The sequence below is a fragment of the Mizuhopecten yessoensis genome, unplaced genomic scaffold (genome assembly GCF_002113885.1).
Source record: "Mizuhopecten yessoensis strain PY_sf001 unplaced genomic scaffold, ASM211388v2 scaffold10685, whole genome shotgun sequence".
Taxonomy (NCBI): Eukaryota; Metazoa; Mollusca; class Bivalvia; order Pectinida; family Pectinidae; genus Mizuhopecten; species Mizuhopecten yessoensis.
The window spans coordinates 510069-524103 of record NW_018408670.1 but is presented as its reverse complement, the minus strand read 5'-3'; the positions used below and the strand labels follow the sequence as shown (position 1 = coordinate 524103).

At 33.5% G+C, this 14035-nt stretch overlaps 2 non-coding genes across 2 annotated transcripts; both read right to left on the bottom strand.

The window, feature by feature from the left end:
* Window positions 1-4332: 4332 nt before the first annotated feature.
* Trnaw-cca lies at window positions 4333-4404 on the bottom strand. Its single transcript has one exon. It is a non-coding gene; the product is annotated as a tRNA-Trp (tRNA).
* A 1873-nt stretch (window positions 4405-6277) lies between these two features.
* On the bottom strand, window positions 6278-6349 carry Trnaw-cca. The gene has a single exon. It is a non-coding gene; the product is annotated as a tRNA-Trp (tRNA).
* Between the last annotated feature and the right edge of the window lie 7686 nt (window positions 6350-14035).

Here is a 14035-nt window from a genome sequence, read left to right as displayed (position 1 = left end):
GTTTTCATGTGTATGTTTAAAAAAACAATTGTTAAAGCAATTATCGTTGATATATCACAACTACTCGGATGATACAAAAAATATGTTAATTGCAGAAAAACATTCCGGTCTCCAACAGGATTTGATATCATCACCTCCTTATCTATACGGTGAGAGCAACCACAATGGATCACCCACCAATTGTTCTTTTTATTGATGGGTATCCTCTGACGTCATTATTTTTTTTATTTATCTATATAATTGTTTTTGCAAATACTTGTGCCCAAAGCGGATTACGGCTTAAATTATGATAATTTTTACGCTCCGAATGGAGAAATCTTCGCATGCATCCTTACATCTTATAATGACCTCTGAAACTGGTATGAATCCTCACTCCTGCGATGTTCCTCAAGGGAGTCCACATCTAACGTGTTCCTATCTAACTCGTGTGTATTTGGAAATTATAAAACAGACGTAATAGTGAAACCGCAATGGTCTCTTATAATTAAATTAACAAATATCAAACATTGGATAATGGATATGGAAATTCTTCACAGAAACTCGTCGTCAAAAGTTCAGTGGTTACGCTCACTTAAGTTTAAGACAAGACAAGACAAGTTTTTTTATTCTCGCAAACTGGTTACAGTGTAGAGAATTATATACATATATATAGTACAGTTTACATATAAATCATGGTGTTAATGGCCAGTGTTAATTCGCTCAATTATGTGCTTAAGGAATTTTATAAGTGAAATTAGTTCTTCATTATTGACATAATTAAATAATGTATTAAACTTTAAAGTACTAGGACTTTCAAAATAGTATCTCGACATAAATTTTCTTCTGTTTTGCACTATCTGGTGGTCATTACAGTTAAATAAATAATGATATTCGTCTCCAATTTCATTTAGGTCACAAAAAATACATTTTCTATCTTCTCTTGGAATGTTATTCCATCTACCACATTCAATAGGAAATTTTACATTACAAATTCTAAATTTACAATAAACATTTGCTAGTCTTGGAGGGAGATCTAGCAGGTATTTTTCTAATACTAAGTCATTTTTAAAAATTCTGTAATTGGTCCCTTTAGATGAATTGAAAACATCGCTTCTCCAATTATTAATGAATTTATCTTTTAGTATATGGAAAACTGTATTATTCAACCATTGGGTACTTTGGAATTCTTGACTTTCAAATATATTTATTAAATTACATTCATCAAGGATATTTTTAATACAATTCAACCATTGAGTATTATAGTTTATAATAATTTTATACATTTTATTACTTAACTTATTAGGTATTGGTTCTAACAATTTGGCCCAAAATCCAATCATTCTAACTTTGATATTTATACTCAGAGGAAATCTTCCTAATTCCCCATAAATCATGAAATTGGGTGTCGATGTTTTCACCTGAAGAATATGTTTACAGAATTTTAAATGTAAACGTTCTAAAAGTTTGTAATCACAAAAACCCCAGACTTCACAACCATACAACATGACAGGCTTGATAGCTTTATCGAAAATATCTAATTTACAGTCAATTGATAGATTATGGTCTCTGCATTTAGCAATAGCACCATACATTGCTCTAAGACCCTTATCGTATAATTGTCTAATATCTAACTGCGTGAAACCATTTTGAGTAAAATGAACACCAAGATATTTGAAATTTTTCACAATTTCTACTTCATTTCTGTTTTAAGTAAAACGTATATTTTGGGATAAAATGCCAAAATGCCAAATATCATCACTTTTGTTTTATCGATATTTATTTTAAGATGCCACAATTTTGAATAATCATAAAACACATTAAGTTGTTTTTGTAAATCTTCTCGGGTGTCTGCTAACAAAATAGTGTCGTCAACATATAACATTACATACAACTTGAGATATATTTGTAACTCATTCTCAAGTTTTCCCGCCAAATTTGATAGGCCTGTACAATCATTAGATTCTAAAAACATTTCAAGGTCATTTAGATACAATGAAAATAAAAATGGAGAAAGATTTTCACCCTGCCTAACCCCGGAATTACATGTGAAGATATCGGAGAATGTTCCATCTTTCATAACTTTAGCCTTAAATCCTTTGTACATATTAACAATAACTTTAAAACATTTTCCATCTACATTATTTGTTATTAATTTATTCCACAACCCTATTCTCCAAACACTGTCGAACGATTTCTCAAAATCTATGAAAGCACAATACATACGGTTTTTGAATTGTTTTGAAAGTTGAATTAAAGAGTATAAAGAAAATATATGATCTATAGTAGAATGTTGCCTACGAAAACCTGCTTGGTTTTCAAGTATAAGTTCGACATTGTCTGCATATGTATTTAGACGCTCATTAATTACAGCTGTAAATAGTTGACCTAGGCAACTGACCAGTGTGATTGGTCTATAGTTTTTAGCGTCATACATATCACCTTTATTTTTAAACACGGGGATAATATTACCCATAAGCCATGCTTCTGGTACATTACCAGAATCAAGAATATAGTTAAACATTTTAACATATAATGGAAGCATTATGTCAGTAGCTGATTTGATATATTCATTACATACTAAATCATCACCAACAGCCTTATTAGATTTCAATCTATTGACACATTTCAGAATTTCACTTGGAGTAATTGGACCATTTATACAGGTATTAGTTTCAGGGTTAGACAACTCTTTGAGTTCATCAAGGGACAGTATATGATTGTCATCACCATCAAAATCATTATTGAAACTTTTGCTAAAAAAGTCAAAAAGATCATCGATATTTGCCTTACATGTGTTTTTCTTTGGAGCACCCTTATTTATTATTTTCCAATATTCTTTCGGATTTCTAGTCCTCAGATTTTTTAATTTGCTTTTAATCTGAGTTTTATGATTCTTGACAGCAGTGCTCAGTGTTTTATGATATTTACGCCCCTTATCATATAAGTCCTCTTTTAAACTTATTTCCCCATACCTTTTATAAAATCTTTTGGCTTTTCTGTAATTTTGTCGAGCAGATTTACATTCTTTGGTGAACCATGGTTTTTTAAAATTGAAATTATTTTTAGTGCGGTTATTGAGTTGGGTATTTCCAAAAGCATGTTTGGCAGCACCGATGAAAATTTCACATAATTTATGTACAGTGTCATTAATAGAATCCAAATTTACAACATTTTCAGTGTCATCCATACCATCAATAATGCTATCTATATATAGTTTTCTATCAGCCACATGTTTTACAAAAATATCTTTCGAATCAGTATTCCATCTCTTTGGTCTTGATAAAAACCTCTGACCTTCAGAATCAACAGTATCACCATTGTTATTTAAGTGTACATTTTGATTAATACATAGACAAATGTGAATTTGGCAATGTACATCAGACAATAAAGAAGAGAATTCTTGTATCGAAAAATCTTCTACTAATTTAATAAGGCAATTTTGAGGATGAGAAATGGCAGGCTTATTCCTGAGCTGTACTTATCAGACTAGTCTAGTCTTTATCATTTCTGTTGATCGGCTGTTGGTACTTTGAAGGGCGCTTTAAATGTTGTTTGAACAGATGTTTTAAAGTAAAATACAGACATTTTTGTTGTAATAACAAACCAGAGTGATAGATATAAGTTGAAATAACCTATTCCATGCTGTTGTAAAATAAATAAAGTTTATATTTTATATATTTAAGAGTTTATTGGTTTCAGCTGTTTTTCCGCGAACATAGCCGCGGTTGGTAAGTGGCACACACTAACGTTAGTCGATGTTAACAACATATTGTACATGTGTAAACAAAACTAAAACAGAAACATTGTAATGCACATGTGTAAACAAAACTAAAACAGAAACATTGTACACACATGTGTATACAAAAGTAAAACAGAAACATTGTACACACATGTGTATACAAAGGCAGAACAGAAAATATGTAATACACATGTATAAACAAAACTAAAATAGAAACATTGTAATGCACATGTGTATACATAACTAAAATAGAAACATTGTAATGACATGTGTATACAAAAGTAAAACAGAAACATTGTACACACATGTGTATACAAAGGCAGAACAGAAAATATGTAATACACATGTGTAATACAAATGTAAAACAGAAACAATGTAATGAACATGTGTAAACAAAACTATAACAGAACCACTCAATTGAAAGTAAAGTTAAACTAACAAAAATGTTATGACCCCGACGTGATTTACACATGTGTAATACAAAAGTAAAACAGAAACAATGTAATGAACATGTGTAAACAAAACTATAACAGAAACATTGTAATGCACATGTGTAATCAAAACTATAACAGAAACACTCAATTGAAGGTAAAGTTAAACTAACAAAAGTATTATGACCCCGACGTGATTTGAACACGCAACCTTCTGATCTGGAGTCAGACGCGCTACCGTTGCGCCACGGAGTCCACATGCCTCTGATGTGTATACATATAGATAAATGGTTATTAATGCCCTATTGCGTGTTACGTTTGTGTATACGCACTGTGTGGTACCGGTGCTGATCTAGAAGTAAACAGTTATACACTGTTGTACAGACATACTCTGTGGTATACTAGCATGATCCTTTGCAACCTTCTTTTAGTATATGCGGTGAACATAATAATCAGCATTCTTCTTCTTGTTTTCTCAAAAGGGGATTTGTTTCCTCTAAAATGGTTTGCTGTTGTGTCAAAGAAAATATTTTTCTTGATCATTTTATGGCCTGTTGCTTTCCTAAAAAACTAACATTTACCTGGATTTCCATGATGTGTAATATGCAATTGATATCGTTTATTACGGGAATGTCTTTGTATTGATTTAAGTTAAAGGAAAACTAATTATAAGAGGAATATCATCATAGATTAATCTGAAGTGTTAACTGGTTTAGTTTGGTTTAATATTGTTTAACGTCCTATTAACAGCTAATGTCATTTAAGGACGTACCTCCATGTGTATAGGGTATGCGTGCTTGCGAGTGTGTATGCAGGAGACATGGTATGTTGGTGTGCTTGCCTCCTTGTGATAGCGCGGATCTGATGCCGACTTTATATTGCCATCTCACTGAAATACCGTGCCGAAGGCACCCAGCACAGTATTCCGCCCGGTCACATTATACTGACTACGGGTGAAACAGTTGTTGCCATTCCCCTTAATTCTGAACGTTAAGCAGGGAATAACAACTATCTTTTGTTCAGGACTTCGGTATGTCCCGGCCTGGGGACAGAACCCATTGCCTTCCTCACCTGGGCAAACGCTCAACATTAAAGCCAAAAGTGAGGTGATGCCAAACAATGCGATAGGAAATAAAAGGTAGTGACCTGTTAACTGTAAACATTCCATATGCATTTCCTATGTTCTTGTGTTTAAGTTAAATTGTAAGAAGTGATTCAATATGAAGTAATAATAGTCATCAGTTTTTAAAGCCGATATCAGAACAATTGATTTATATTAATTACATTTCGTAATTAAACAGCTCTGCAGAGAACAATTTATCAATAATTTGTTAGAACGTACTGTGCATCGCTTTGTGTATATAGATATCAGTAAACGAGTTTGTGATATTCATACCATAACTAGAATCATCACTTTGTTGAAACGAACTTCATGCATCTCAAATATTCAAATGAAATTAAAAACAATTAAGAATTCAGGTAACCTTTCTCACATTTCATTATCTTCAAGGAATAAACTATTTGAAAGTATTCAAGCATAACCGTTTGTAATGAGTTACTTTGTGATGTGTACGGAGTCCACATGAACAATATTCAGTGATCACATAAGAACCTATCGCATCCTATAGTGTGCAACACATTAAAAGTGATTAAATTACGACAAGTCGGGACATTTCCAAAATACGTCCCAATGGTTAAAAAGGAACAAAAATTAAGAAATACAATTAAATCATCGTATATTCACTGGTAATGATAGATATTGCCCTAAAAGATTTGTCTTTCGAAAAGTGATTGTAGTGTTTTAGAAGCATCTTTGTTGTGGTTTTATTGACGCATCACATTTATTCAGTTAATGCATAAAAACACTTAAAAAACGATGGATTTAAATTGACATATATATCAAACATTTGAAAGTCGTATATAAATATGAAAAAACTCGACAGAAGTACTCGTCACAATCTCTTAACATAAGTTTTAAATTTCACACCAAACTACCCTATAATGTATTAAATAAATACCGCAAATTTAATCGGGGTTTTATGCTATTTTTGCGGTATTAGACATGTTTGATAGTAGAACAATGCTTTCCAGAAATTCACTAGTTCTTGGATAAAAAAAAAATGAGCAATGACCCCGACGTGATTTGAACACGCAACCTTCTGATCTGGAGTCAGACGCGCTACCGTTGCGCCACGGAGTCGACATGCTTTGGACGTGTATTGAGTTGAATGGTTGTTACACCCGCTATAGCATTACCGCGTTATCTATGAGCGTACACATTGCCTGGTATTTCCATATCGATTCAGAGCCACATACTACTGTGGTGTACTAGCATGATGCAATATTCTTTTAACATATTTTATAACATCAAAACTGATTTTTGTCTTTCAACACATTTATCAATTTCTATTTATTATCACTATTTATTTATTTGTTATTATTTACTTTTTGGTTCAGAAGCATTTTTTTCTCTCAAACCTCTGGAAATGTAGAGCTTTCACCACCATACTGCAGAAGGAATGCAGCAAATATCTGTAAACTTTCCCCTGGATTAGACGTAATATATCTACAAATCCACTAAATGTAGCGTTATTTAACGTATACCTCGGACCTCGTATTCGTGAAAATATCAGGAATAAATTTATAATTATCTTGAAGTATATATCTTATAAATATAAGAATGAACATTTGTGTATACAAACAGCATTTCTTCAAATATACCAAAGTGTGTAAAAAAGAGGATATCAGAAAGTGCGAAATAATTAAACTAAGTACATGTATATTAAATACCAACACAAAAGCAAAGCAGCATACCTTTTTCTAATGCGTGGTACGTCTCACTCTCGCTCCATAACATATCTGAAAGGAAAACCATACCTGTATTTAATGTAGGCTATTTCAAGACATGAACTGTGTCAGATATTGAAATATCTAATTTAGGGAACAAATATCTTTCTGGAAATCATAGAAAGATACTCATACCGTATTTATTTCGTACTAATACAGGGTACTCCCATAACATGAGAGGCCGCTGGTCGGCCTTTTTTCAATCGGATATGATTTTGCCGACTGCGACCTCTCATTTCCGAAGCACTAATTCTTTGATGCAGTTTCCGCCCGAAATTCGGGCGGAACAAAATCGGCTTGACAAACTCACTTAAGTGGTTAACAGTTCATGACAACGATGTCTACTCACGGTTTATATTATATAAATCTCATATGTATGTCACAGACACAAATATATAGTATATAACGGAATAGAACACTCAAAATACATGTCCATGTCGTTGTAGCACATCTCTGACCTACATTTAAAACATGGCTTCTGGATTAATACAAAATAGCAGGGGGGATTTCAAACGGAACGAAATGATACGGAGTTTTTTTGTATTCCGCTTGTGAAACATTACATGTAATCCATTTTTGTATTAACCGGAAAAATCATGGCAAATGCTGTCTGCTTCGCTTCGAATGAGGAAAAACTCATTATTTATGTCTTTGACACGCAATTTTTCTCATATAATCATGGATTTATGGAAAGGAATATTAATTGGACCCTTTTGACCATTTACATGTATGTAAACACGATATACTCTTTCTTAATCCGAACTTTGAAAATGTGATCGTCAGCATCGGGAAAATCAGCTATGGACAGTTAGAGGTTACGCGGCGCCTGTCAAAAGTTTTTCGCCGTGTAAGACCTCTAACATTGTTGGAGTATAATACAGGGATGTTATCACGGACTTGGATATCTCACCTAACTGCTTGGTGCTAAGACAATACAGACACTACCACAGTGTGATGTATCTACATACAAGCTAATATACATGTAAGATATGTCTACATCAACATAATGCTCAAACAAACAATAGAATACTTATGTGTCAAGCATAGTACACTATCAAAACTAAATCTACATGACAATATAGAAGTGTCAACAATTTTATGTTTATTAGAAACGTACAACTTTTCGCTTGCATAGTAAAAGGCATCCCTTTGTCTATAAGCAAGCTTAAACGTTGATTCTTCTCAAGGAAATGTTCGAGCTGTATGTTTGCCTTATAGTTGTGACAGAAGACCAAGTGACTACTATATTGGACGTATCTAAGAGATAGTGTGAACAGTTACAGTGGAATCGCAACCATTTGATCTTACTAATGACAATATTTATATATGCGAAAAAACGGTATTAATTCAGTATATTTATTGAATTTGTACATTGATACAAAAAACTATAATAACGTTTGGTGCATGAAACTGTGTGCAATCAAATTTAATACGGCTGTGAAGTTGCGTGGTATCAAGTTTTCTTCCCTGTTGAGTTGGGTATAATCTCCTATTCCTTATTGGTCCTTCGGCTGAGGCCTGTGATATTGCCCGGAGGCCATTATAACAGACCGAGGGTCGGTAAACGTACATCAGTGCTGGTTCCGATTTATAAAAAGGTGATAAACGCGATCCTTATAATTACCGAGGAATAGTTCTCATGAGTTGCATGGCGGAACTATTTGCATCTATAATGAACAAACGACTAATAGAGCGGTCAGAGTCGAACGATATTTTTACCGATGCACAGTTTGGTTTTCGCCCTAGAACTACTACGGTTGATGCAAATGTTTGCGCTTATAGATGTTAGAAGACGTTTGTGTTTTTGCTTTGTTGATTATCGGAATATTGTAAATTGTTCCATCTAATGGATAATGTTCCGATTGTTTTGCCAACAATTGTTGTCTTTAGAAAGATTTTATGCATCGAGAAACCCACATGTATTGTAATGCAGTTAAGTCCAGGTTCAAGCTATTAAATACTTAGAACTGTATTCTTAATACTGCTTATGAGGAACTCATGAATATGTCAAAACGGAATAGTGTTTACCTCGGTTTTTGTGAAGTGTGGTTAAATCAAAACAATGAAAATGTGTTTGTTTTTTTAGCAGAGAATTATTGATAACGCACGGCAAGAAATATTTGAATTTTTAGAGAAATATCATTTGTATAGACATTTAGTTGATAGTTTAACACTACAACATTAATTATGTCAATATATCCGAAAGCGAAATAGAATTGCTCTGACTATTGGTACGTATATCAGCACATACGCCGTATATTGAAACAGGACGTTATCGAAATATTGTTAGATATGTAAGTCTTTGCAGAGTTTGTAACTCTAAAGATATCGAAGATGAATATCATTTTTTTGTTAATTTGTTCAATTTATCAAGTTTTAAGTAGAGACATACTGGAAAAATAACATCCATTTTCAAATTGATTCAACTATTAAGTACAGCTAACCTAAAAGAATTAACTGTGTTAAGTAAATATATATATATGATGCTACTCAATTAAGGAAAAATATGATATAATGTTAACTGTATGTAACTATATTCTGTCCATTCTCTACTGCATTATTGCAGTGTCTGACAATGTATCCATGTATTGTCATTTGTTAAATGGTGAGCTGAAAAGCTTACAGTCAATAATGAAACCTTTGTTAAAATAGGTTTAACACTGTTTAAAAATGACTGACTTTTTCCTGCATTTCAAGATTTGTTTCCTTATTGGCGGATTTTTTAAAGAAATGTGTGATATTTTAAATCACCGATACAGAAGTCGGAGAGGAATAGACATGATTTAGAGATACCCATAATAGATATGACCAACAGGTAATACACCCCTTCACAATAACTAAACAGACAGGAACGAACAAGAGGCGATGGTAACAGTATACTACAGGAAAGTAGCGGACAGAACATCAAAAAGTCTTCCTCTGGAAACGTGTCTTGTGAACCATTGACATTCCCAACCTGACACTTATATATACACCCACACTCAAAACCTACGAAGCAAGTATTGGCATACACAGAAAACACTTTCCACCTTGTTTGGCAATTCGAGCCAGTATTAACTAAATCGTGAACCTTGCATTATTAACGTCAGACATAGCTTGAATTATAAGAAAGTCTTGGAAAAATGATAATCAAAAATGAAAGTGATAATACTGTTATTTATATGGTTTACACAGCCATCACATTTAAAGTCTCTCCCTATAAACGGTTCATCAAAAGTGTGTACCCGGATGTATTTGTTGTATCTAATACGGACTATCTGATTGAGACATCATGACGTGTGCAGCGTGACCAAGGATACCACCTTAAATACTTCCTCATCGCTGGGTTACGCCTCCGCCTTTCATTGTGTCGCACACTCCACAATGTCCGATGTGTAATTACTATTTTTAGCATCGACAGTTGCATCAATAGTGCAAGGTCTTTGATTTACGATTGTACTTATATGGTGACATGTATTTTAATACCTCTCATCGAATAAATTAATCAAAGGAAATAAATAGATCATTTAATTTTACATATTTAGTATCATTAGCAGATCGCAATTATGAATAATACATATATTCGTCGATACATTTAACTCCTGACACTTCAGGGCACTATTACACATGTTTAAGTCAATTACTTGTTCACTTATGACACCTGTTTATGGGTATCCCTGTGTCCTACAGTATGTTTACAAGTGTAACTAAGGATTCCTGTTGTACCATCCACATGTCAACACGTTTGTAAGTCATGACACCTGTTTAATTCGTCTACACATCCATACGTGTTACTCATGTACTGTTAAACCGGTCATACGTCTCTACGTGTTACTAATGACAACTGTAAAACCGGTCATACGTCCGTATGTGTTACTGATATAAACTGTAAAACCGGTCATACGTCTCTACATGTTACTAATGACAACTGTAAAACCGGTCAAACGTCCGTATGTGTTACTGATATAAACTGTAAAACCGGTCATACGACCGTACGAGTTTCTAATGACAACTGTAAAACCGGTCTTACGTCTGTACGAGTTTCTAATGACAACTGTAAACCCGGTCATACGTCTGTACGAGTTTCTAATGACAAATGTAAAACCGGTCATAGGTCTGTACGAGTTTCTAATGACTACTGTAAAACCGGTCATACGTCCGTACGAGTTTCTAATGACAACTGTAAACCCGGTCATACGTCTGTACGAGTTTCTAATGACAAATGTAAAACCGGTCATACGTCTGTACGAGTTTCTAATGACAAATGTAAAACCGGTCATACGTCTGTACGAGTTTCTAATGACAACGGTAAAACCGGCCATACGTCTGTACGAGTTTCTAATGACAACTGTAAAACCGGTCTTACGTCTGTACGAGTTTCTAATGACAACTGTAAACCCGGTCATACGTCTGTACGAGTTTCTAATGACAACTGTAAACCCGGTCATACGTCTGTACGAGTTTCTAATGACAACGGTAAAACCGGCCATACGTCTGTACGAGTTTCTAATGACAACTGTAAAACCGGTCAGACGTCCGTACGAGTTTCTAATGACGACTGTAAAACCGGTCATACGTCTGTACGAGTTTCTAATGACAAATGTAAAACCGGTCATACGTCTGTACGAGTTTCTAATGACTACTGTAAAACCGGTCATACGTCCGTACGAGTTTCTAATGACAACTGTAAAACCGATCATACGTCCGTATGTGTTACTAATGTAAACTGTAAAAAAAGATAATGAAATTCATCCCCGACACTTTCCGCGCACAAATTACATAGTCGATTATCTCGGGGTATGTTATACCATCTACCTGTTTCAATTGGAAACTTCAAATTCGAAGTGCGCAGTTTTGTTATTGGTGTTCTGATATGTTCTGGCAAATTTAATAAATATTTTTCTAGACCAAATTCCGTTTTAAATAGAGTGTAGAACTGCCCACGAAATGAGCTAGTAATGTCATCGAACCATTGCTGTACAATGTGATCGTTAAGCCGTTGTTTTAAAATGTATTTATAAAATCCATCAGGCATCTGTAATTTATTATCAAATATGTAAGAAAATCCCGTTTCATTAAAAATACCGTTTATATAGTTAATCCATTTGAACGGAAGAGTATCATCGTTTTGCATATGTAAAGCCAGCCGTAGTAATATGCTACTGAGTTTGTTTTCATTACTAATTATTCTATTCCAAAAACCTAACATTCTCAGTTTTACATTTATTTCCAATGGCACACGACCTAGCTCGCCATAAATCATAAATTAGGCGTTGTGGATCTCACTTTAAGAATTCTTTTACAAAATTTAAGATGAATTTGTTCGATTATTTTCAGGTTTTCGAATCCCCATACATCCGATCCATACAATAGAATCGGTTCCACTAAGGAATCAAATAGTTTTAATTGTAAATCTATAGGAAGAGAAAGGTTCCTGATTTTTTTGTATATAGCAAATATTGACTTTTGGGTCTGGTTGATCAATCTGCGTCTTGCGTTTACAAAACTGCCATTGTAATTAAACGTTATTCCTAAGTAAGTAAAATTATCTATAATTTCTAAAATTTCATTTTGTAATACAAATACATGTTGTTGTTTACTTTTTCTCTTACGAAAAAACATGACTTTTGTTTTATTTACATTTATATCAAGCTTCCAAATCTTACAATATTGCTGGAATACATTCAAAGCACTCTGCAGTCCCTCTGGAATTTCTGAAAATAGAACACTGTCATAAGCGTATAGGAGTACAAAAATTTCTACAAAAATATGTAGTTCATTATACAGCTTATCCCGTACAATTTCGAGTGGCACACAACTTAAAGAAGCAAAATAACTTTCAATGTCATTAAGAAATACTGAAAAAAGAAAGGGGGATACATTTTCCCCTTGTCTAACCCCGATCAAGCAGGGGAAAAAATCTGACGTTTTCGAGTTGAATTGAACACGGGATTTAATATTATTATACATGTTATAGATAACTTTGAAACATTTCTCGTTTATATTGCTGCTATGTAATTTTTGCCACAGACCTGCTCTCCAGACGGTATCAAATGCCTTTTTAAAATCAATAAAGGTACAGTATAGCTTTTTGCCACTTGAAAGATATATAGAAATGAGAATATGCATAATAAAAACCTTGTCTATAGTTGAATGACCTTTTCTGAACCCTGCCTGACTTCGAGATATTAAATTAATTTGTTTTTCATATTCATTAAGACAGGTATTGATAATTGAAGTAAATAGTTTACCAAGACAACTAATTAAAGTGATAGCTCTATAATTATCAGGGTTTTCTGGACTACCCTTATTTTTGTATATTGGTTTGATAATACCGCTTAAGTGTTTTCCAGAATGCTTTGGCGTCTCGTTTGGAATTCTCTCTTAACTCTTTTGTGCATTTCTCTTGTAATCTTTTGTAATTTTTCCTTAGTTGTTTTCTGTATTCTCTCCCTTTTTTATTCATCGTGTGCTTGGTTTCCGTTAACTTGTTTAATTTATATCTAATTTTATATTTATTAAAGGCGTTTCTAGCAAGCTTTATAATCGTGGTTAAACCATGGCTTATTTACATTTTTGTACTCATTTTTACGACGGTGCGACACACCTATTGTATTAGTGGCGCTATTTGTTAACACTGTAGAATTGTCGGTCACTAGACCATTTACCTGTTCTTTGGTGATAGTATCACTAAGTAAAACATTATTTAGATTTATATTAATACTATGTAAGTTGTTTTTCACTTCTTGTGAAAAATTTGCCGGTTTCATGTAATCCCATCTGATATAGTCTCCGTCTGAAAGACTTTCTTTTTCGTGGATATGTTTTTTCCCTGGAAACATACACGAGAAATTTATTAGATTATGCACGTCTGAAAAGAGTGGGTTAAAATCATTAATTTCAAAATATGTTATTAACGGGAACAAATCAGCAGTCAATATAAGGTTATCGACAACACTAGAATCTTTGCAGGTAGTTCTCCCTCTATACTTATCAGAAGAAACTCGTCTATTTGCAATAAATAAAGAGCATCGTTTGCACATTTCGATTAGTTTTGACC